The sequence below is a fragment of the Stegostoma tigrinum genome, chromosome 4, assembly GCF_030684315.1.
Source record: "Stegostoma tigrinum isolate sSteTig4 chromosome 4, sSteTig4.hap1, whole genome shotgun sequence".
Lineage (NCBI taxonomy): Eukaryota > Metazoa > Chordata > Chondrichthyes > Orectolobiformes > Stegostomatidae > Stegostoma > Stegostoma tigrinum.
In genome coordinates this window covers 62127755-62154207 of record NC_081357.1, presented here as the reverse complement: position 1 = coordinate 62154207, position 26453 = coordinate 62127755, and the positions used below count along the sequence as shown (strand labels likewise).

Here is a 26453-nt window from a genome sequence, read left to right as displayed (position 1 = left end):
GAGCTCATTGTAAGAATTTTAATATCTGTTCAACGGTGTAAATTGTTTTGATTTTTTTTTGCAACAACAGGGCATGACAAAGTATATTGGGTACGTGTAAAAAATAGTCTGCTCAAGACAGAGTAAAATCTTTCTTAATTAAAGGCGTCTTTAAGAAACATTTTACAATGTCAAAGGCTGATTGCTGGTTTTCTGTTAGATCAGGCACTAAATTTGGGAATGTTAATACTCCCGTGTTGCGTACTCGGTAAACCCATCGTTACTTGCAGTGTTTCCCCCGCACTCTTACTCCAGTTCTTCCACACAAGGCCAAATTTCAGCATCTAATAGATGTGCTGAAAGCTTGAGATCAACATAAAAGTGGCTTAAATCCTTAGAGAGATAAGATTCATGGAAAGGAGATTACATTTGCAGTCTGACATGCGAAGAGTAATGGATGAGTTGAGTGGCAGGGCCAAGTGAAGGAGAGGTAAGAGAATTTAAGACATGTTATTGTCAAAACTTAAGTGTTTAGATTTGGAGAGCATACAAAAGTATCTAAGCTGCTTGTTGAATTATTTATGACAGATGTAATCCATTTGGCCAGCTCAAATGGAGTTTGAATATTCAGTCTAGCATCTGTTTATGATATAAAATGAAGTGAAATTAAACAAGAAAACCAAACTGTTAATATCAAAGGCTTACTAAGACAGCTTGTTCTTGGTCGCCAAAATTGGAAATGTGTTAAAAATATTTCGATGGAACATGCTGCAAGAAGCTGATTCCATAATTATATTAATGTCAAATAGCATAAATTCAAACCTTGCAGAAAAATGACAAATTCTCCATTGGTCAAAGATCTGTTAGTAAATATTGTATGTTCAAAGCACATATTTACTTAATCATTTGTAAAACATTCTGTTTCCACGTTCTGATGTGTTTTAGTTTATAGACGAGAGTATAAAGTCTCAGAGGTGATCTCCAAATGAAATAAATTGAGCCAGGTTGTTTATAAGAGTTTAAGAACCGAGTACTGAAGAAGGCAACTCAGTCTCTTAAGCCTGCTCCACCATTTAATACAATCATGGCTGATCTCATTTCAGCCTCAATTTCACTTTTTGGCCTTCGATCCATGACTAACTAAAAATATTTTTATCAAAATCCTTTGACAGAACTAATTTCTCCTTTAAAACTGCTACCCTTAACCTAATACTAAGACCGTTCATTCTAGATTGCCGCACAAGGCAAAACATTCTCTCTGTGTATTTTGTCAATCATTTTTAGCATCTTATATACTTCAATTAGATTTCCTCTCATTTGTCTAAACTGCAGAAGGTATAGGCCCAAATTGTTTAATCTCTCTTCTTAATACACACTGTCATCTCTGGAATCAATTTAGTGAACCTTCTGTAAACTGCTTCCAATCCACCAAAACCCTCCTCAAGTAAGGGGATTGAAGTTGTACGCAATAGTTTAGTTGCATTGTCACTTGTGCCCTGTCGAGTGCAGCAAAACTCCTTACTTTTATACTCTATTCCTTTAGCATTAAATGCCACAATTCCATTTGCCTTCCTTCTTACCCACTGTCTCATACTAGTTTATCTAAAATATCTGTATCAACAGCTTGCAAACCAAAAGCAAAACCATTGTAATCCTAACCACCAGAAGCTAGTAAAATAATCTATTTAACACAAAGATAGTAGGAACTGCCGATGCTGGAGAATCTGAGATAACAAGATGTAGAGCTGGATGAGCACAGCAGGCCAGGCAGCATCAGAGGAGCAGGAAAGCTGACGTTTTGGGTCTGGACCCTTCTTCAGAAACAGGGGAGGGGAAGGAGGCTCTGAAATAAATAGGGAGAAGGCAAGACAGTGCTAGAAGGCGGATAGTGGAGCAGACAGGTGGAGAGAAGACGGGCAGGTCAAGGAGGTGGGGATGAAGCTAGTAAAGGTGAGTGTAGGTAGGGAAGTGGGGGTGGGGTTGGTCAGTGAAGGGGAGGAACGGATAGGTGGTGGAGAAGATGGATAGGTCAAGGAGACAGGAACGCGAGACGGGTGCTAGTCTTGGGATGAGGTCAAAGATGGGGAGATTTTGAAGCTTGTAAAGCCCACATTGAGACCATTGGGTTGTAGGGTTCCAAGGCGGAATATGTGGTGCTGTTCCTTCAGTTTTCGGGTGGCATCATTATGGCACTGGAGGAGGCCCAGGATGGACATGTCGTTCAGGGAGTGGGAGGGGCAGCTGAAGTTGTTTGCAACTGGGAGGTGTTGTTGTTTGTTGCGAACCGAGCGTAGGTGCTCCACGAAGTGGTCTGTAAGCCTCCGCTTGGTCTCCCCGATGTAGAGGGGGACACATGGGGAACAGCAGACACAATAGACCACATTAGCAGTTGTGCAGGTGAACATCTGTTTAATGTCGAAGGTTTTCTTCGGGCCTGGGATGGGGGCGAGGGGGGAGGTGTGGGGGCATGTGTTGCACCTCCTGCGGGTTGCAGGGAAAGGTGCCAGGGCCTAGTGGGAAGTGTGGAGCGGACAAGGGAGTTGCGGAGAGCGGTGTCTCCAGAAGCCAGATGAAGGTGGGGAAGGAAATATATCAACACATCATTCTCTGCCACTTCTGCCACCTGCAATCTGACCCCACTATGAAGGATATATTTCCTTCCCCATCCTTATCTACCTTCCGCAGGGACCGCGCTCTCCATGACTCGCTTGTCCGCTCCACACTTCCCACTAGCCTCACCACCCCCGGCACCTTTCCCTGCAACTGCAGGAGGTGCTATGCCTGCCCTTACACCTCCCCCCCTCACCTCCATCCCAGGCCTCAAGAAAACCTTCCACATCAAACAGATGTTCACCTGCACATCCACTAATGTGGTCTATTGTGTCCGCTGCTCCCGATGTGGCCTCTACATTGGGGAGAACAAGCACAGGCTTGGAGACCACTTCGTGGAGCACCTACACTCAGTTCGCAACAAACAACAACACCTCCCACTTGCGAACCACTTCAGCTACCCCTCCCACTCCATGGGCAACATGTCCATCCTGGGCCTCCTCCAGTGTCACAACGATGCCCCATGAAAACTGGAGGCACAGCACCTCATATTCCACCTTGGAACCCTACAACCCAATGGTCTCAATGTGGGCTTTACGAACTTCAAAATCTCCCCATCCCCGACCTCATCCCAAGATCAGCCCCCTCTCTCATGCTGGACTTCTTAACCTGTTCGTCTTCTTTCCCACCTATCTGCTCCTCCCACCTCACTGACCAACCCCATCCCTATTTCCTACCTACACTCACCTACTAGCTTCATCCCCGCCTCCTTGACCTGTCCATCTTCCCTCCCACCTACCCGCCCCTCCGTCCTCACTGACCAACCCCCATCCCAACTTCCTACCTACACTCACCTTTACTAGCTTCATCCCCACCTCAGTGACCTGTCCATCATCTTCCCACGTATCTGCTCCACTGTCCACCTTCTTCCCCCCCCCCCCCCACCTCCACTATTTATTTCGGAGCCTCCTTTCCCTCCCCCGTTCCTGAAGAAGGGTCCAGACCTGAAACGCCAGCTTTCCTGCTCCTCTGATGCTGTCTGGCCTGCTGTGTTCATCCAGCTCCACACCTTGTAATCTATTTAACACAGCACTCACGATGCAACAACACTTTTGAGCCTGTTGCACAGGCAACAGGAAAGAAAAAATTGGAAGTTACATTATGCATAACAGCCAGTTTCTTTGGAAGTTGGACAGTTTAGTTGCAGAACTGGTAATTTTGGATAGGACAAGGTGGATCCTCTTTGTGATACAGTGTTTCTCTTAAAATCCAAAATGAACAGAATAAACCTTGCTGTATGTGCAGTACTTAATGAGCTTGAAAGACAGTCAATTGCTAAATTTTCTACATTATCACCTCAGCAGGTGTTTTCAGGATCAGTTCCTCATAAAACTGGAAAGTGCTCTGAACCAGCTGCTACAACACTGCTGAGCTTGTGCGCTGTTATCCCACTTTTATTATTAAGTCTACAGTCTATGATATGGTAAAGACCCTAATAGTAGCACAAAACTGCCCACTAATTTTGCACATATTGTTACTGATCTGGCACAGGTATCACCATGTGTCAGTGAAATCTTCTGGACCCAAAGTTGGGAAGGGAACTGAGTTAGGCAGGATTGTGTTGGTTCAGAGCTCCTCCACCTTCATGCTGCCTGAGGTAAGGTCTTAACAAGAAGGCCCAAGCTCCACCTTCCCACCCACTGCAATTCAGGCCCATAAGTGGCCGATTTCAGGTCCTGTTTGGGCCCGGACTCCAATTATTTCTGCCGAGGCACAGTAAGAAAACACTGATTTCCCTGATCAGTTTTTATGGTCAGTCAGGGAACTGAAGAAGATCCCTCAATTTGCAGGGCTGAGGTACTGGACATGGGACGGGGGAGGTGGCTGCCGAGTGCCAAAATTTGTCCTTTATTCTGATCCCCCTAGCCTATGTCTGTCTGCAGCTTCTACAAGACCCTTCCCCGGTAAGAACTCTGATCTGCTCCATGCTTGCTCCTCAGACATGCCTCTGGCCAGCAGCTCATGGTGGCTGGGACCTTCCTGATCCAAGCCCTGATATGAGTTGAATGCCCGCTGGCAACGCAGAGATGCCTAATTGCCAGAAAATTCAGTGGTCTTTCACATCTTGACAGGCAAAGGTCCAGTCAGTCCCCCTTTTGGACTTGGTGCAAAAATGAGAAGACACGGTCAAAAGTTGTTATGAGGAGGATATGCTTTTAATTTATTTCTTTGTTCAGGACTTCAAACTGCGTGTTCATGATAGGTAAAGCTCTCTTTAATCCAGGCACAGAAACCAGAGGGATGTTCAGGAATTTACACCCATTGTGATGCTGGAAAGAAAGGTGGTTAATGCTGACTTCATCTCATTTCTCACTCACCAATTTTTTGTCAATTTGAAGAGTGACACTTTACTCCATTGCAGGACAATGTGCATATATTATCAACATTATCTTTCCTGTAAAATCAGTTGTTCATTTATTTTCCCTTAATTACAGCAGTTATTAAGCCATTAATAATCATCTGTTATCAACAGCAATTAGAACAGCTTCCATTTTTTGGGATTAATGATGTTTAGCAAATCTGATTCTAATACTTGGTTCAGCTTGATTTGCTCTGTCAATGGATCAGATCTTGTTAGACTTGTGACATTTCGTTCAGACACAGCAAAGTTCATTTAGTTCTCTCTCATCCTGCTTTCTATTTTTATCAGTAATCCAAACCAGATTCTTTTCAGCGCATCAAACCAATGTTCCTTCTTGGCCTTTTCTGCTGATGCCTGTTACTGTTTAAAGTTTCCATTTTGAAGACACTGATTGCCCTCCAGCATCACATTTTGCATTCTTCATTTAGGATTCTGGGAATGCAGTGGATGCCGGATGGCTATCTGCTGTCCAGTAGATCTGTAGTCCCACTGGAGACAGTGGCAGAATGCACCAGGTCCTGGACTACAAGCAGCCCCACATTCAAAGCCTCAGACTGCATGAGCAGATAAATGCAGCTGGCCCTGTGGCTGGATGGGAAATGAGGACTGGGCAAATGAGGAGAGAGGGGAGTGGATGTCATGATGGACAGAGCAGGAGTTGGCAGGGCACTACAGAATTTTGAGTGGCAAGGATACCATTGAGGGATCCAAACCATCTTTTCCATTCTGAGGCCTGAGCTGGGTGAGTCTCCAATGTACCCCTTTGCCTTCAAAAACTGAAGCAGGACAAAAAATGGTGCTTCAACAGTCATTATTGTCCAATTAAGGGCCTTATTTGAGGCAACAGCAGGCAGGTTAGCCCTTACACATGGTCACAATGATGGTAGGAACACCATCTGGGGAATACTATAGACCCATCCCTGCCTGCAAATCTGCAATAACGCATTGTTAAGTCTTGCCACCAATCATTTAAACATGGTGGATTCTTTTCTCCCAGGAATAGGATATTATCTGACCTCAGGTGCTGTCTTATTTAACCTTTTAATTGGAGATATCAGCTTTGGAATCAGATACCATGCTTTAGAATGGTGCATCCAATGCTTTGAAGAATGAAGCGCTATTTTAATGATTTACAAACTGCATTTAGTGCTGATCTTTGATTAATTTGTGCTGGTTGTGAAAATGTCACAATATCATCAGTTGTTTGCTTTCTAACTTGACTATCATGTTTTACAAATACTTTACCTTCTGGCTTTACTGGTGTGACTGTAAATGTAATGTTTTGCTCTGCATTTACTTTATTCAATCCTTCTGTTGTCGATCTCATTTTTGTACATGTTGATCATTAGCTTTGAGGGGTAGCTTAAAAAGATTTGTTTGTGTAAAGGATGACTTGGAAGCTTTCCAGTAGTAAAGTAAGAAGACATTCTGTAATTCTGAAGAAAGCAAAACAATTCTCGCTTCCACAAGGTCTTCTCAACTGCATCTCTATGTACCACGGTTATCAAGATACATAAAAATCGTTTGACTTCTCTGTTAGCTGTTAGCTCAGTTTGATTTTTCAATGAATGAAAATACCAGGTGGCTAACAAATTTACTCAACTCATACTGTTGAATAGGATTCTACTGTCACTTCTCAATGTTTGAAGGATTCCAAACAAGACATAAATCTGATCAAGTTTTGGGTTGATTGCTTTTGTTATTTTTGACATTACTTTTTCTACAGAACCGGGAATCCACTTTATAGTCATCAGTGACAACTAACTAGTATTCACCAGTGAGCATATTTGTGAATTTTGGTTAAGAAGGCAGATGGAATACTTGCTTTTATTAGCTGAGACATAGCGTTTAAGAGCAGGGATGCTATGATGGGACTGTTTAAAATATTAGTTAGGCAACTCACTGTCTGTAAGGTTGGTAGAGGCAGAAACCCTGACAGCATTTAAGAAGTATTCAGCTGTGCACATATGATGTGAAGGCATACAAGTCTGTGAGCCTGTGTTGGAAGATAAGAATAGAACTGCATTTTAAATCCTTGGTAATGTTATAGCTTCATCACTTAGTTGAGGCAAATGTACTGTATTCAGCAATGTCTAATATTGTAGGTTGGACATCATTGCTCACGCTGAAAGCCTAATTATCCTCTTTTACTAATTGCAATTATTAGTTATCCTGATTATGGCCTTCATTTGCTAATTGTAGTTGTCAGCAAATTATGTTTTTTTTTACTATTTGCAGTTAATAGTTAGCTGATTATAATGCTCACATATTGTCTATAATAGTAACTGATATTAATTCCTATTAATTGCTAGTGTGACTCACTAAATGATGTAAGCAGTTAATCTGTTTTACACTCAGAAGTCATAATAATGAGAATGTACTGGTCAACCAGCAGTAATTTATTCTGTTATTTTAGATTAAAGTATTTTGATGTTTTGTTTTTCAATGCATGTGGGCATCACTGGCAAGTCAGCACTTGTCTTCCATCCTGAATTGCCCTAGAACTGAATACCTTCTTAGGCGAGTTCACAGGGCAGTTAGCAGTCTCCCACATTGCTATGGATCTGGAGTCATATGTTGGCCAGACTGGATAAGGAAGGCAGATTTCCTTTCCTAAGCTGAACCACGTGGATCTTTACTACAATCGACGATAATTATCCTGATCAGCATTGCTGACATTAGCTTTACATTCCAGATTTCATTGAGCTGGAATTCCACCGTCTGCCCCAGAATATTAACCCTTGGCATCTGGATTACCAGTTCAGTGGCATCACCACTACACCTTTGCCTCTCACGGTAAATAAAACATATGACAAAGCAAAATCATTCTTTCGACCGTGTCTCCTGCATTTCCCGCACCTCATCCCTCACCCTGCCCCCACAATAACCACCAAAAGACAATCCCCTAATCCTCACATACCACCCCACCAACCTCCGGATACAACACATCATCCTCGGACACTTCTGCCATCTTCAATCCGACCCCACCACCAAAGACATTTTTCCATCCCCACCCTTGTCTGCCTTCCGGAGAGACCATTCTCTCCGTGACTCCCTTGTCCGCTCCACACTCCCCTCCAATCCCACCACACCCTGCACTTTCCCTTGCAACCGCAGGAAGTGCTACACTTGCCCTCACACCTCTTCCCTCACCCCCATCCCAGGCCCCAAGATGACTTTCCATATTAAGCAGAGGTTCACCTGCACATCAGCCAATGTGGTATACTGTATCCACTGTACCCATTGTGGCTTCCTCTACTTTGGGGAAACCAAGCGGATAACTTGGGGACCGCTTTGCAGAACACCTCTGCTCGGTTCGCAATAAACAACTGCACCTTCCAGTTGCGAAACATTTTAACTCCCCCTCCCATTCCTTAGACAACATGTCCATCATGGGCCTCCTGCAGTGTCACAATGATGCCACCTGTAGGTTGCAGGAACAGCAACTCATATTCCGCTTGGGAACCCTGCAGCCCAATGGTATCGATATGGATTTCACAAGCTTCAAAATCTCCCGTCCCCCCACTGCAACCCAAAACCAGCCCAGCCCGTCCCCGCCTCCCTAACCTGTTCTTCCTCTCACCTACCCGCCCCTCCCACCTCAAGCCGCACCTCCATTTCCTACCTACTAACCTCATCCCACCCCGTTGACCTGTCCATCCTCCCCGGACTGACCTATCCCCTTTCTACCTCCCCACCTAGACTCTTCTCTCCACCTATCTTCTCCTCCATCCATTTTCGTTCCACCTCTCCCTCTCTCCCTATTTATTTCAAAATCCTCTCCCCATCCCCCTTTTCTGATGAAGGGTCCAGGCCCAAAATGTCAGCTTTTGTGCTCCTAACATGCTGCTTGGCCTGCTGTGTTCATCCAGCTCCACACTTTGTTATCTGTCATTCTTTTTAAAATATGTTTTAAGACCATCTTGGCCCTCTACAATTAGTTCTAAAGCTGCATTTCAAATCCATGTTCATATCGTAACTACATCACTTATTTTAGGCAAGCATATTGTGTGACATGCAGATAACCTCATAGCAAAAATTGTCTTCATTTTAAACTCTTGTATTCTCTTCTCGTATCGGCATATCCCCACTTCTCTTTGTAAAAAAGCATTGAGGATGCTGACGTAAGGCAAGGGATGTCTGTCATGGGCTTGTGTTTGCTTATTGCGCTGCTTTCACCAATTCAAGTACACTGCGCCCACGAACAGAATTTGTGTGAAGAATGTTGTGAAACAACACCAGTGGGGGTTATGCTATGGCTCCTTAGAGCATATGTGTGATGCTAGAAATACAACATTCCCCGTAATGTGCTGTTGCTTTGTAGTCAATCATTTTGTAGCCTTGTTAAAAACAACGGACAGGCAGAATTTTTTTTTTGGAAATCTGCCTTCTTTTTCAGTTTATTAAATATGAAACACTAAATAATGAAGAGTTGAATTAAGAAGTGTCTTGTTCTTGTCACAGGTCAGCTGAGAGAAATGTACAGTTCCTTTCACAAAGAAACTAAATAGAAAATTGACAAATTTAAAGTATGGAAATGAAAGTAGTGGAGATTCTGTGTATCACCAGGTATCAAAGAAAACATATCTCCTGCTGTCAGAAAGCAAACAAGTATTTATCAGCGGATAACTGGAATCCATTATTCACTCACCACTGGGCTCCCATGGAAAAATAAATCGACTGCCAAGTAACGTGGAGTATCCCACAGGATATAGCTAGAACTGGTGCTTCCATGACTTGCTATTGTCTGCCTTTGAGGTTTGGGGTATTTGGTCAACCAGGATGCAGAATAATGGAACCATTGACTCGCTGCCTAATTATTCTCAATGGCCTTATCTGTAACTTTTAAAAATATATCATGCTTCATGTGCCTCCAAAGCCACAAATGCAACAATTGTAGCAGAGGAGTCACATGCTGTGTGCTTGCCAATTTTAAAATATAGAATTCAATGCTACTTTGGCTCCAATGAGTTTAACTGACTGTAAAGAGTATAATTTTCATCTCCACACACTGACCTTTTTCTCAAAAAATAATTTGCATTTAAAACAAATTGCCTGAATTTAGCTAATTAAACCAGTTAAACAATAGAGGAGGAAAGAGTCATATTTTCCCTACTTAAAAGATTGCAATAACTCTTTCCCATGAGTTCTTCGATTAATGCCTAGGCATGAATATTAACTCACCAGCTGATCAATAATTATGTTCACTGTTCCATTTTTCTCAATAAATTTGCATATTACTTGCTTCTTTCAACAATAATGCCAAAATGACTAAAATAACAAATACAAATTGACAAAAACGATCAACCCAGTTTACATACTGAGAGTACAATTCATTGCTGGTCCAGTTTATTAAGTAATTTTGTTTTATCCAGGACATCATGTTACTTAACATGATGACTACTGTATTTTATGAGCCCTGTCTGGAATAATGAATATGTGACAAAATTAAAATATACCAAGAAAAAATACATATGCTGGTGAAGAATTAGACCAATTAATTTGTACATTTATCTAGTAGAATCATGGATCTTACTGAGCATATATGCAGATCAGTCAAAAGATGTAATTTCTAACCGAGAAAATGCAAAATCAAGCTAATTTTATGTCTCCACACTTAAAGTAAGGTTGTCCACTGGTAAGTGGTTCCCTGCTTCTCTTTAGAATTCCTAATATTAATCATTGGAAAATGTCTGGTGCATGGAGATTCCAAATAATGGACAGTTGAAGTTAATATCACTCAATGGTGTGCTGAAGGTTATCAGCAATCTTGACTCATGGCCTGGAGGCCTCTGCTAGAACCCATTGTTTGTATCCATGTTTTTGGAAAGTTTGCTTGTTTCCCAATTCTCCCTATCATTGAATGACAAAGTAGAGAGTAGATTAGATTCCCTACAGTGTGGAAACAGGCCCTTTGGCCCAACAAGTCCACACTGCCCCTTGGAGCATCCCACCCAGACCCATCCCCTGTAACCCACACACCCCTGAATACTATGGGCAATTTAGCATGGCCAATCCACCTAGCCTGCACATCTTTGGACTGTAGGAAGAAACGCACACAGATATGGGGAGAATGTGCAAACTCCACACAGACAGGCGCCCGAGGCTGGAATTGAACCCGGGTTCCTGGCGCTGTGAGGCTGCAGTGCTAACCACTGTGCCACTATGCCTCCCAGTGGATTTTTTTTCTAAACCTTTGTTTCACTGAGATTCAGACATAATGTAATCTGTTTCTCATTCTGAGGAGGGGTCACTGGACCCAAAACGCTAAACTCTGTTTTTCCCTTCACAGATGCTGCCAGACTTGCTGAGCTTTTCTAGCAACTTTGTTTTTGTTCCTGATTTACAGCATCCACAGTTCTTTCAGTTTTTATTCAGACATAATCTTAGCTTTTCATTTATTTTGGGAACAGTTGCTAACATTGAACACCATAAAGAACAATGCACAGTACAGCACAGGAACAGGCCCGTCAGCCTGCCAAGACTGCGCCAATACATGACTATCTAAAATAGAAACCTTTTGACGATGCAGTCCTATTCACTGCCTGTTCTTAATCTGTAATGATTAAGGTGCTACCACTGTTCAGTATTAGAAGAATATAGCACTCAACTGTCTTTCCTGGGCATTTTTTGAATGGTAGAACAGCCTCAATGGGCAGCATGACCTACTCCTGCTCTTGTCTTCTCTGATTCCCTAGCTGGCTCAATGCTTTAGTCTGTTTTTAGGTCTCATACTGCTACCAGCATAGTTAAATGGTTCTTTGTATCTCCAGGCTATGCATGACTGAACGTACACTCTTGCCTCTTTATCTTTGATGAAGGCTGTTCCACTCCTGATCTACTGTAACACCCTTTAGTTGTACAAATGTAATGTACAAATGTAACTAAAATACAGCCTTCCAGTGTAGTTTCTAAGACCTCCCTCTCTTTACATGCTGCTTCTTGTCTGATGTCTTCTCTTAATCGCTCTTATTGATAGCAGAGCCGTATCATCAATTTATTATTCAAATCTCTTTAGCTGTTTGTGGATAAGGCTAACCAAACCTAAATTCTTGACAATGCTGTTTCCCTGAGCCACAAGTAGAGAAATGAATATTACATTGTGGCTAAAAATTAGAATGTTAATACAAAATTAACTGATTTGCCACTCCCAACACTAAGAAGATAGAAGTTGGAGATTGAGAATCACAATGTTGTAGTAAAGCCTCCGATCAACAGTGACCTGGAATCCAGCTTTCATCTAGGAGTGTTTCCTTGAATAATAGTCTTAGTTTACTGCACTTGGAAAAGGTTCCAAACTGACCTTGACATCATTGTCTGAATATGACAATAACCTTGCTCTGTGCTATTTCAATCTAATATCCATTATGATGAGCATGCTGAGTGAGAAGACCTCCCTTGAAGATTTATGAATAGCTAAACTAGCCCCTCTACAGGACATCCCTGAACAGTTCATATGGCAACAACAACTAAGAAGGTGTTTGATTTATCCAGCATAGCAAAATGATCCACAGCACTACATAGAGCTTTATTAAACAAAATTTAACACATAACTTGGGGTGTTCTTAAGATTGATGACCAAAAATTAGGCCAAGGCTTTAAAGAGTATCTTGAAGGAGGAAAGAAAAGTAAAAATGTGGATATGTTTAGGGAGTCACTTCCAGAACAAAGAATCTTGACAATGGAAGCAAACAACTATCAATTGAAATTACTTCATAACACCATAAGATCATAGGAGCAGAAGTTAGGCCATTCAGCCCATTGAGTCTACTCCACCATTCAGTCATGGCTGATAAGTTTCTCAACCGCAATCTTCTGCTTTCTCCCTATCACCCTTGATCCCCTTGACATTCAAGAACGTACCTATCTCAGTCTTAAGTATACTCAATGACTTTGCCTCCACAGCCTTCTGTGGCATTGAATTCCATAGATTCACCACTCTCTGGCTGAAGAAATTTCTCTTTATCTGTGATCTAAAAGGCCTTCCCTTTATTCTAAGGCTGTGCCCTCAGGTCTTAGTCTCTCCTACCAATGGAAGCATCTTCCCAACATCCACTCTGTCCAGACCATTCATTATTCTGTAAGTTTCAATTAGATCCCTCTTTAACCTTTAAACTGCATCGAGTATATTTGCAGAGTCCTAAAACTTTTCATTTCTGGGACCATTCTCATGAACCTCCTTTAAATCAGCTCTAGGGCCAGTACATCTTTCCTGAGATATGGGCCCTTCTCGACCCTCAGAAGAACATCTCTGCTTTTATAATCAAGTCCTCTCAAAAGAAATGCCAAAGTTGCATTTGCCTTCCTAACTATTGACTCAACCTGCAATTTTATCTTGAGAAAATCCTGGACTAGAACTCCCAAGTCTCTTTGCTCTTCAGACTTCTGAATTTTCTCCCCATATTGAAAGTAGTCCATGCTGTTATTCTTCTTACTGAAGTGCATGACCTCACACTTTCCCACGTGGTATTCCATCTACCACTTCTTTGCCCACTCTCCTAACCTGTCCAGATCCTTCTGCAGCCTTCCCACATTCTCAATACTACCTGTCCCTCTACCTATCTTTTTACCATCTGCAAACTTTGCCAGAATGCCCTCAGTTCCTTCAGCTAGGTCACTGATGTATAAAGCAAAAAATTGTGCCCCAACACTGACCCTCGTGGAACACCACTTGCCAACCAGCTGCCATCCTGAGAAAGACCCTTTCAATCCCTCACTCGGCTTTCTGCCAGACAGCCAATCTTCTATCCATGCTAATACTTTGCCTCTAACGCCGTGGAACCTTATCTTACTCAGCAGCCTCCTGTGCGGCACCTTGTCAAGGGCCTTCTTGAAGTCCAGGTAAATAACATCCATTGGCTATCCTTGGTCTAATTTGGTCATTACTTCCTCAACATTGTTGTTGAAAATCATTTGTATGACCTGCTCTTGATGAAGCCATGCTGACTTTGCTCTATGTTACCATGCACTTACAATTATTCAGAAATCTCATCCTTCACAATGGACTCTAAAATTTTACCCACAACTGAGTTTAGGCTAATCGGCCTGTAATTAGAACTCTACAGACATCAGTATCCTTTCCCCAAGGCGCACTTTATTTACATGTACAGAGTACTTGGCAGTGGCGTGGCTCCCACAGAGCCAGCTCTCAGTGTCTGACATGCTGTTCACTCTCCTGCTCCTATCTGTCAGCCAGGGCTCTCTGCTTGGACCAGGTTCACAGCCCCAATCAGGGAACCCTGATTCTATGAGGTCTACCTGGATGACCTCATTACAATCACAGCAAATGGTTGCACAATAAAAATTGTGCATGCTTCAGAGGCAGTATTTGAGGGAATGTAGAGTTCTCGGAGACGTAGCGTTGGAGATGATTCACAGAAAGGGATAGGCGAAGCCACGGAAGGATTTTAAAATTAAGGTTGGAAATTTTATCATCAAGGTGTAGTTTAAACAGGCATCAAAATAGGTCACAAGAACAGACGGATATGTGAATGGGACGTGTGAATAAGGATGTGGCTGGCAGAATTTTGGAAGATAGAACATTTTACAGAGGGTAGAACATTAGTCTTAACAAAGTCTAGATGAAACAAAGGTGTGGAAGAGAACTTCATCAACCAATGAGCCAAGGCAAAGGCAAAATAAGACGATGTTACAGTTGGTGCTTCGGTTTCCATCTTCACAGTGCGGTCCATGTAACATTAGCGACATAACGGCACCAGTACAATCCTGTTTCTTAGCTTGAAATCAGGGGAGCATACTGATTCTATATTCGTTCCTCAACTCTGTGTTGTATTACTATTTTCAGCTATTCCTTAAGTGGCTATTGCTGTATTCATAAAAGATTCCGGCTTCACTGTGATGCATTGCAGAAGTGGTAAAACAAAACTTTCACCAGGCAATAATAAAGTTTCTTGAGTGCAACAGTTTATAGACTTGGTACTGCCAGGCAACTAGTAGTGTTTGTTACAGTTTTGTTTCGGTGAAGTGTTTGCATGCTATTTTGGCTTATGCTCACTAGTCATACAAACAAATGTTATGATATTTAACTGCAAATCCCCAATTTATTGGTATGCTCCTTCAATTCCCAAAATTATAGAAGTTTATGTTTCTGCTATATTGGATTTGTTTGCAAGTTAATGCTGTTTATTAGCACATTCTTTAAAGTTTATTTGTTGAAAAGTGACACTGTCACCATTGTTGAATGGAGGGTAAGATGCTAAACAAAATGGGGATCTACTTTATATTGGCATCCACCCTTATCAATTTAGTTTCTGTCACTGGTATGAGTTTGGCTGCATTTTCTAGGTCATTTTTAATTGCCAAAAGCAAGTCCTTAGGCATCTAAACTAAAATGCAGGGCTCTCTTTTAGTTGGGTCATTTTGTACCAACATTACTCTTGGCATGGGGGGATTTCGCCAGGCCCTAGGAAGGCACATTTGGAGGTTTGGAGGATATGAAGCAAATTTAAGGAACAAACAGGTTTCTGATCTCTTTTGTTAGGGAGGGTTACATATCATGCAGCTGAACAACGCAACCCTGCAGGTAAGTAAATTAAGACAATTAAGAGATCAAATTTCAGTTATTTTTCTCAGCGCAAGACAATTTTCCCAAGGGCATCTGAGCTTTTTTACTGTATCATTACACAGCAACACAGAGGCAAAAGATCACAGGGCTGATACATTCCTACCACATATCCTATAGTGTGAGGATCACCTAGAGGATAACGTCTCCAATAACGCTGGGCCTGATGCAGTGCCAGCCACTACACTGATAATGATGGCATACTAATTGCATTCCTCCTGCTTCTGCTGCTTGAGTCTCAGCAGCTTAAGCACTGGTGAGACTGGGAAGCCTACTGGCCTACTCTAACAATAGCCAACAATATAGCAATCTCCCACCTCCAATCCATACTGCGGACCCTAATTAGTTGGCTTGCCCAGAGGCAGATACCTGATTTGTTTGCTCACGCCTGAAGTCCCTCTCCATATACAAATAGATTAAGGATTCAAAAATAGTCCGGACACTTGAAGATTTTCCAAGTGTGGAAGCTTCAGGCTATACCCCTGGTAGTTATGATCACTCAGTGGTTAGCACTGCTGCATCACAGTGCCAGGGACCCAGGTTCAATTCCACCCTTGGGCGACTGTTTGTGCGGAGTTTTCACATTCTCCCCATGTCTGAGTGTGGTTTCCTCCCACAGTCCAAAGGACAGGTTAGGTGGATTGGCCATGCTAAATTGCCTGTAGTGTGTGTTCAGGGATGTGTAGCTTAGGTCTATTATTGGGGGATGGATCTGGGTGGGATGCTCCGAACGTTGATGTGCACTTGATGGCCCAAAGGGCCTGTTTCCACACTGTAGGGATTCTGAGTTCTGAAGAAGCATCATACTGGACTTGAAATGTTGACTCAGTCTCTCTCTGTAAATGCTGCCAGACCTGTTGACTTTCTCAAACAATTTGTGTTTGTTTTGAATTTCCAACCTCCGCAGCATTTTGTTTTTATTAGTTACCTGCAGAATGTGATCTGTTCAATTTCCGGTGGTGTATTTATCATAAAGTTCAAATTGCCAACAGACGATATCTGGGGAGTGTCTTTGTGTATGCATATGTTTACTCTCATATCCTAATTTACTTGTTTTACTTAATGTGGAGCTGTCATTCAAACTCCAGAACTTTCACATTTCTTCTGCCACTGAAGCGCGAGAAAGCTTTCAAGTAACTTTGTTATGTTTGTGTGATGTATCTCATATCAGTTTGAGGAACTCTGAGTGGTATATCTGGAAATTTAGAAAGATTGTTTGGGTAATTCACAACAGTCTTAAATGATGGCAGTACCTTTATTACAATTTTATTAATGTTACTGCCTGACCTTTGCTCATTACTGACATTGGGGGTGGGGGTTTGTTAAATGGTTTAATACCAGTTATCGAGGCGGTCTTGAGATCGGTCTAGGCCCGAAACGTCAGCTTTTGTGCTCCTGAGATGCTGCTTGGCCTGCTGTGTTCATCCAGCCTCACATTTTATGGTCTTGAGATCCAGTCTAGCTACCAGTTGAAGGTGCTGATTGTAACTGCAGTGTATGCAATCATCCTCAGTAAAGGCGTCAAGAATGTCACTCTAAGGATTGTGGGTGATATTGAATGCCTACTACTGGGGCTATTAGTTGGGTAGGAATAAAAAATGCCCTTTGAATTTCTATTAGCATCTTCTCCATTTATGCCAACAAATTTTCATGGACATCCATGGACACCTATTTTGTGCTTTATAATTTGTTCTATGAAGGAATACATCCAGCATGGACTGACTATGTACATGTACAACAGTTTCATTTTGTACAACAGCCAAAACATCTTTGTGTTTTTCAATTCCCCAGTGGCTGGTATCCTTTACTGCATCTTGGAGAAGAGCCAGTTTCTAAAAGTCAAGCACAGGGCCTATTGGAAAATGGATTCAACACGTAGGACCATGCGACACAAAGGTTAATGCAGAATATAACTGAGCAGATGACAGCAGCAGATGTTTCCATTCATGGCTGAAACAATTTGACCTCTTGCACTTTTGGGGTTACTTTGTCTTAAGCGAAAGTTTTAAATCAAAATAAAAAAAGTTCCAAAATAGCCTGCATGACATAACTCCATAGTGTGAGAAACACAGGCTTCACTAGTGTAATGAAGATCACTTGGCTTCGATCATCAAATGCCTCTAACGTACAACACGTTGGAAACATTTAGCACCATATTTGTCAGTAAATCAATAATGTTTTGAATGGTATGTCTTTTTAGGAGGCTATGTTTATCCTCATATTAACTCAAAATAATTATTCGGAGGGTAAAATGGCAAAGTAATTTTTCTTTTTCTTTCTTGAGCTCTTTTTCTGCAATCTGTGCTTCCTGTTTCAGATACGGCAATAAGTTCTCGGCTGGAGTTTATCAACACTTACCATCAGTGCACCAGTGAAGTTTTAGCTCCCTTTGTAATTTTTATCTCTAAACACTTTACCTGCCCCCACCTCATGATTAAACAGATTGGCTAAGTACATGGGCTGACAGAACTGGGGGTGTGACAAATGAGGACTGTATAGCGGATATGAGAAACATTCAGCCAAATAATTTGCTGCTTAGTCTTAGCTTAATATTGATGTGCCAATTTCCATGAGTAGTTAGTTGGGTTTGATCATAGATCATTACAGAATTCCTACAGTGTGGAAATAGGGCCTTCAGCCCAATAAGCCCACACTGACCATCAGAGCATCCCACCCAGATCCATCCTGTTGATTTTAAAAGTTGTTTTTAATCTTCCTTTTGTCTGATTGGCATCCCACCAGAATTTCTAGGCCATTCTTCCATATTCTAATCACATCAGGTGTCCTCAACTTCTGGCCCTTATTTTAACTAAAATGTCCCAGTGATGGGGGCTAAATTAAAGATTGTGACAGCTACATTAAATAGGAACAGGGTGAGTCTATATGACCCGTTGGGCTTGCTTTGCCATTCTCGAGGAACATGGATGATTTTTAAGTTCAATGACACTTTCACACACTATTCCCTCCTGTTTATAAGGGACCAAAAATCTGTAAGTCTATCTCCGTCTTCAATATAATCAATGAAGGAGCCTCCACAACTCTGTGGGATAGAGAACTCTCTTGAGCAACACTTTGAGTGAAGACAATACTCAATATCATTGTGAGCGTACTCCTTGGGCACTGGCCACACGTACCCAGCTTCCATGGATATTGATATTCACCGTGCACAGTGGAAGGTAATCTGAAAGCAGTGTCACCATGTTGACACCTAATGAAAAATGCAGTGCTTTATTTGCCCCTAATTGGCTGCCTATCTCCATGGAGCAATAAACTGACCCTAGGAATACTGTGCAACATGAGGAATATTGCAGCAAGCTCTCCAGACTATTTCTACAGTCATCACTCTCTATTTCAATCTTTATAGAGCCAGAAAAGTTCATCTTCTGTGCCAACTACACAGGACTAGGAATCCTGAAGGAAATTGATCCCATTGTACTTAGAATGAAAACAGCACCTATGTAGCTTCTGTGCAGTTCTGGTGTAGCTGTGTCAAATCCTATCTTTGTGACATTGCAGTGCAAACATTCTCAGGTGATAGTAAACAAACTGTAAAATTGTAACATCAAAAACAGTGGTCAACACTGACTTGAATTTGCCCACTTCTGTTGTTAAGAATGGTATCTCTGAAATTTACACAGGTGAGCATGCAATATCAGGGTCTGCTGTGATGCTACTTAAAGGTAGAATTGCCAATTTCAGATTAACTGTAATAGTTTTTTGGGGTTGTTTTGTGAGTTTCTGGAAAAGCCAAGTGTTTTGACTGATAAAAAATGGCAGTTAATGTTGTTAGATAATGTTTGTTGTGTTTTCAGACTTTCAGGGATATTCTTTTCAATAATCAATAGAACAAGAGATACCAAAGTTAATTGATATCCTGTGTTTGTTTTGAAGGGGCCCTCTGGTGTTTAGTTCCCACCATACATCATAATAATGAAGACCTAAAAGGTAATTTGAAGTCATACATTGCCTGGATCCCTACTCGTCCACGATATTAACTAATGAAAGAACTGGTCTTCACTTGATAAAATTAGTTATAAATCAGAGATTCACTTCAGAAAGTTAATGAAGTAGAGCTGTCAAGAGGGTGATTGATGAGGGGGGACAGGAATAGGAAATACAGTTTTGACTTCTACTTCTTATAAGTATAACATGGGAGTATTGTGGAGTTGAGGGTTTAGGGGATGGGACAGAAGAGGGATTGACGGGGCTGCAAAACTGTAAATTATCCAATACAGGATGGTGAGATGATGGGTCAGCAATGGTTGAATTGTAGGAAGGCAGGCAAATAGGCAGTTACAAACATTCCAGGACTAAACTTTTGGGACTCAACAAGAACAAGACAAAGGCACAAATCTCTCTGGCTCCCTGACCTGACTGCAGTGGACCACCTTTTCTTACAGTCCAGCATCTCATATTCTATTCTTCATAAACCTCAGTCATCAAATTCTCACTGATCTAGATTAGCTCCTGATCCAGCAACACCCAGACTTTAAAATTTGTATACTTGCTTTCAAATTCCACCTATGGTATCATTCCCTGTCCCCTCCCCGTTTTAATCTCTGTAACCTACTCCAGCTCCACGCCCGCTGAGACATCTGCGTTTCTCCGATTCTGTCTTTACTCAACTCCAATTTTGGTTGCCGCTTGCATTGGTGACTGTATTTTCAGCAGCCTGGGCTTAATGTCTGAAATTCTATCGTTAAATGACACTGCTTTTCAATCTCTGTTTCCTCATTCAAAAGCCATCTCTTTGACCAAACTTTAGACCATCTGTCCTGCAATCAACTGTCATGGTTTCTTGTCAAATTTGTTTGATACTCCTCATATGAAGATGTTTGATGTCATTACAAAGCCACTGTGCAAATGCAAGATGTCCTTGTAGATTCAGCCAGATGTTTGCTGTACTGCAGGAAATGCACTGTAACAGCACTACCTTGTGGCAAATAAGAGAAATTACAGTTAGAGTTGACATCAAGGGCTTGGGTTCAGGTGATTGAGAATTCTAGCGTGAGAAGTGCAAAATTGTATTAACCGCACCACCTACAGTTGGGATACTTTCTGAATATTGAGACCATTCATTGTATTTAATTTTTAGTAGTGAAGAAATATTTTACAAATGTCCCTCTCCCCATCCCCCTCTCTGATGAAGGGTCTAGGCCCGAAATGTCAGCTTTTGTGCTCCTGAGATGCTGCTTGGCCTGCTGTGTTCATCCAGCCTCACATTTTATTCTCTTTTACAAATGTCTAGTCAGTTTCAGTCCAGAGACCAGAATCTAAGCAGCTTCATTGGTATTATGCTAAAAGAAAATCAAGAAACATCGTTGTTTCTTAAACTAATCACTATTCATAGTTAATTATGATGAGAATTATCACAATATCACTGAAAGCCCTATCATTAGCTTTGGAAACCACCATATACAAACCATGCGTTGACCCCTGATTGCTTATCACACCTCCATGTGGCCTCAAGACTCCTCGTTAAGTTCTTCCTAAACTTCAACTAAAATCCTTTTCTGTACCAACCACTTTCAAATAAAGGACTTAGAATCCTTTGAAAATTGATCCCTTTGTACTTAGCATGTAAACAGCACTCATGTAGTTTCTGCTCAGTTCTGGTGTAGCCTGTGTCGAATCCTATCTTCATGACATTGAAGCACAGATATTCTCAGGTACACAAACTGTACAGATTGTAACACCAAACGGTGTTCAACACTGACTGGAATTTTCCCACTTTGATTGTTAAGAATGAAATTTACGCGGGTGAGCATGGAATATCAGGGTCTCCAGTAGTGCTACTTAAAGGCAGAATCAACAATTTTCACGAGTTGCACATAGTTTCTGGGGACTTGTGAGTTTCTGGAAAAGCTGAGTTGTTTTTAGGAGTTACGTGCATTTGGCAAAGTTTTCAGTCGGTGGTGTTGTACGTTGGGAAGGCTTGGTTGCAGCTGCAATTATTGCCATGGGGCTTACCCACTGAGTTCAAAATGAGTCATCTGGAGAACATAAGAACATAAGAGCTAGGAGCAGGAGTATGCCATCCAGCCCCTCGACCCTGCCCCGCCATTTAATAAGATCATCACTGAACTTTTTGAGACTCAGCTCCGCTTACCCCCCCCACTCACCATAACCCTTAATTCCTTTACTCTTCAAAAATTTATCTAGCCTCGCCTTAAACACATTCAGTGAGGTAGCTTCAACCACTTCACTGGGCAGGGAATTCCACAAATTCACACCCTTTTGGGTGAAGAAGTTCCTCTTGACCTCAGTCCTACATCTGCTTCCCTTTATTTTGAGGCGATGCCTTCTAGTCCTAGTTTCACCTGCTAGCCTCCACCTTATCTATTTCCTTCATAATCTCATATGTTTTTATAAGATCACCCCTCGTTCTTCTGAATTCCAATGAGTATAATCCCAGTCTACTCTCCTCATAATCCAACCCTCTCAACTCTGGAATCAACCGAGGTAATCTCTGCTCTCCCTCCAGTGCTAGTATATCTCTTCTCGAGTAAGGAGACCAAAACTGCACACAGTACTCCAGGTGTGGCCTCACTAGGACCCTACACAGTGGCAGCATAGCCTCCCTGTTTTTAAACTCCATCCCTCGAGCAATGACAGACAAAATTCCATTTGCCTTTTTAATTACCTGCTGCACCTGCAATCCTACTTCTAGCAATGCATGCACAAGGACACTCAAGTCCCTCTGCACAGCAGTGTGCTGCAATTTTTTTATCATTTAGAACATAATCCATTTTGCTGTTATTCCTACCACAATGCATGACCTCACACTTACCAAGTGTGAGTATGAAGATAAGTGTGATTGGATGAAGTTCTTAGCGAAGGGGATCTCATTGTCTGCGTATGGAAGGAGGTCAACAGCAAGACTGGGTGGTGGAATTCCACAGGTTACACCCCTCCCTGCTCCACCTTACAGTGCCAGGTCACTCGAACAGACAGTTAAGATCCTCAGTTAAACTCTAGGCATGAAAGGCTGCCACACATTTACCACCCACAGACTTGTTTAGAAAGATGTAAGAATTTCTACATTCCACTCTTCCATCCAGTCATGTATTTCTCCCCTTATCTCCAAAGTGGGGCATTAAATTATTTTGTCAACATTCGAGATTAGATTGGACGGATAGATGGATGTTTGAAGTTGAATTGATATAGGAAGAGGATAGATAAATGACTTTAGGTTAACTCCACTTGCATGAATGATAATTCCAAGATGGATTGATTCTAATAATAGTCTATCTTCATGTTGTGATTTCACTGCAACTCTTATGTACTTCTAAACAATTAATACATCTTAAGATTCTTTGCTTTGTATTTGTCTTGAGTTAACAATCGAGGAAAAGAAGTTCTAACCTCCTCCAAAACAGCTTTTCATTGCATAAACAAGGATGATTTTTCTTTGCCTAACAAGCTGATACATGGGTTCAAACATTAATGTCAGTGGTCAAGGTGTGGATGTGAGTGAGGCAGGAAAGGGAACCCAGGGAACAGAAGTACAGAAGTCTTGGCTTTTGCAGTTGTCCAACTGGTTGAGACTTTGTCAGTTTCTTTGAATGAGCTAAGTGACCATGGCACAATGGTACAAGAAGTTGGATGTGCTAAAAGGAATGTAACAGAAATAGAGGGCAGTATAGTGAGTGACATTGGTCTCTGCAGTAAGTGACATAAGTCTAGATGGCTGTGTTATCTGGCCAGTATGAAGCTTCAGGATATATGCTGTAAGCTGGAAAAGAACTTGCAGTTGTTGTAGTCCACATTGCTACCAACAACGTAGATAGAACTAGCAAACATGGTTAAGGAAAATCCCAAAGCCTTTTATTCATATATAAAGAGCAAGAGGGTAACTAGAGAAAGGATTGGTCTACTTAAGGACAGAGAAGGAAAGTTATGCATTGAGTCAGAGAAAATGGGTGGCATCCATAACGAGTACTTTAATTTGGTATTCACCAAGGAGAGGGACATGAAAGATATTGAGGTTAGGGATAGATGTTTGATTAGGTATAGTTGGCATAAAGAGGGAGGAAGTGTTGGGTATCCTAAAAGGCATTAAGGTGGACAAGTCCCCAGGTCCGGATGGGATCTATCCCAGGTTGTTGAGGGACACAAAAGAGGAAATAGTGGGGGCCTTAACAGATATCTCTGCAGCATCCTTAAACACGAGTGAGGTCCCGGAGGACTGGAGAATTGCTAATGTTGTCCCCTTGTTTAAGAAGGATAGCAAGGATAATCCAGGCAATTATCGACTGGTGAGCCTGACGTCAGTTGTAGGGAAGCTGCTGGAGAAGATACTGAACGATAGGATCTATTCCCATTTGGAAGAAAATGGGCTTATCAGTGATAGACGACATGGCTTTGTGCAGGGAAGATCATGTCTTACCAACTTAATAGAATTCTTTGAGGACGTGACAAAGTTGATTGATGAGGGAAAGGCTATAGATGTCATATACATGGACTTCAGTAAGGCGTTTGATAAGGTTCCCCATGGCAGGCTGATGGAGAAAGTGAAGTCACATGGGGTCAAGGTGTGCTAGCTACATGGATAAAAATGCTGACTAGGCATCAGGAGACAAAGAGTAGTGGTGGAAGGGGGTTTCTCAAATTGGAGACCTGTGACCAGTGGTGTTCCACAGGGATCTGTGCTGGGACCACTGTTGTTTGTGATATATGTCAATGATTTTGGAGGAAGGTGTAGGTGGTCTGATTAGCAAGTTTGCAGATGACACTAAGATTGGTGGAGTAGCAGATAATGAAGGGGACTGTCTAGAGATTACAGCAAAATATAGATAGCTTGGAGAGTTGGGCAGATAAATGGCAGATGGAGTTCAATCCGGGCAAATGTGAAGTGAGGCATTTTGGAAGATCTAATTCACAAGCAAACTATGCAGTAAAAGGAAAAGTCCTGGGGAAAATTGATGTACAGAGAAATCTGGGTGTTCAGGCCCATTTTTCCCAGAAGGTGGCAACGCAGGTCAATAGAGTGGTCAAGAAGGCATACGGCATGCTTTCCTTCATTGGACGGGGTATTGAGCACAAGAGGTGGCAGGTCATGTTACAGTTGTATAAGACTTTGGTTCGGGCACATTTAGAGTACTGTGTACAGTTCTGGTCGCCACATTACCAAAAGGATGTGAATGCTTTGGAGAGGGTAAAGAGGAGGTTCACTAGGACGTTGCCTGGTATGGAGGGTGTTAGCTATGAAGAAAGGTTGAGTAGATTAGGATTATTTTCATTAGAAACACAGATTGAGCGGGGACCTGATTGAGGTCTACAAAATTGTGAGGGGTATAGACAAGGTGGGTAGCAAGAAGCTTTTTCCCAGAGTGGGGAACTCAATTACTAAGGGTCATGAATTCAAAGTGAGAGGAGGAAAGTTTGTGGGAGTTATACGTGGAAAGTTCTTTATGCAGAGGGTGGGGGTGCATGGAACACGTTGCCAGCGGAGGTGGTAGATGCAGACACGATAGTGTCTCTTAAGATGTATCTGGACAGGTTCATGGATTGGCAGGGAGCAAAGGGATACAGACACTTAGGAAATAGATGACAGGTTTAGACAGAGGATCTCAATCGGCACAGGCTTGGAGTTCCGCAGGGCCTGTTCCTGTGCTGTAACTTTGTTTGTTCTTTGTTCTACCTAGGAAAGATGTTTTACTGACTGTATAAGCAAGGCACTAAATTAGAAAGTAGAACCTCAAAAGTCATAATGCCTGGGTTACTACCTGACCCATGTACAAATTGTTACCAAGAAAATCAAATTAAAGAGCTGAATATAACTCAAAAACCAGCAAGGGCGAAGTGGGTTCTTGTTCACAGGGTACTGGCACCAGCACTGGGAAGTGTTGGATTTTGCATCTTTGGGATGGACTATACTGGAAATACCTGGGACTGGTGTCCCAACAAATTGCAAAGCTCGGGAACTAGAGAGTGCTTTAAACAAAACAAGTGAGTTGATGTATTCAATCTTAGTAGATGTACCAAATCGACGAATAGAGTCAAGAAAGGAGAGCAAAATAGTAATATGGGAAGCGGAAATCACAGAATGGCAGAAAGGATCGAAGAAAAAAAACCTACCAGCAGACAATTTTGGATGGTACAAAGATTACAAAAAGACAAAGCTGAAGATTCTCTATATGAATGTGCATAACATCATAATAACATAAAGGAGTTGAAGCACACATCAAAGTGAATACATATGATCTGATGTTGTGCCTTGTAAGGGAGTCCAGAACTAGGGGCTCACAGTTTTCAAATTAGTGGTTGCCCTTTTAGAACAGAGACAAGAAGAATCTTTTAGTTCTGAAAAGATTGTGCAATTTTGTAATTCTCTGCCTCAGAAGGTGGTGAAGGTGGGACCATTGAATATTTTTAAAATAAATACATCAGGCTAAGAAATCAAAGATCATTGGGGGTATGTAAACATGTGGAATTTGGAATCTAAACAGATTAGTCATGCTCTTATTGAATGGTGGAGCAGGCTGAAGAGGACAAAAAGCTGATTTGTAGTTTTGTGCTTTGTTCTCCTTTGTAAGCCATTATTTTCAGTTGCAGGTAGATACTCCAAATATAGCATTAGGGTGTAAACCTGCTAAAACCTGTACAGAATGTGACATTATCTCATATGGTGAATGGCAGAAGCTGGGTAAATAAACATGGCAAAATGTGAACTTGATTTTATTTTGCACTGTAAATAAATAATCAAACTGGAGAAATATTGTATGAAACCTAACAAATACAAAAACTTGTGATTTTCTGACTATGATTTAGGGTTTCCTTCAGTCACTAGAATCTTTGGGTCGTACATAAATCAACCATTAGTTGTAATAGTGGCTAAGTTTTAAGTTAACAAAGAAATATTAAGAAATATCGGTCAGCATCCAGGTATGTTGCAAATACAGTTACACAAATCAACAC

At 41.7% G+C, this 26453-nt stretch overlaps 1 protein-coding gene across 2 annotated transcripts in view; it reads left to right on the top strand.

Moving 5' to 3' along the window:
• cep85l (centrosomal protein 85, like) overlaps positions 1–26453 on the top strand; it is a 284881-nt gene that overhangs the window by 210448 nt on the left and 47980 nt on the right. The gene's annotated exons all lie outside the window — the stretch shown is intronic.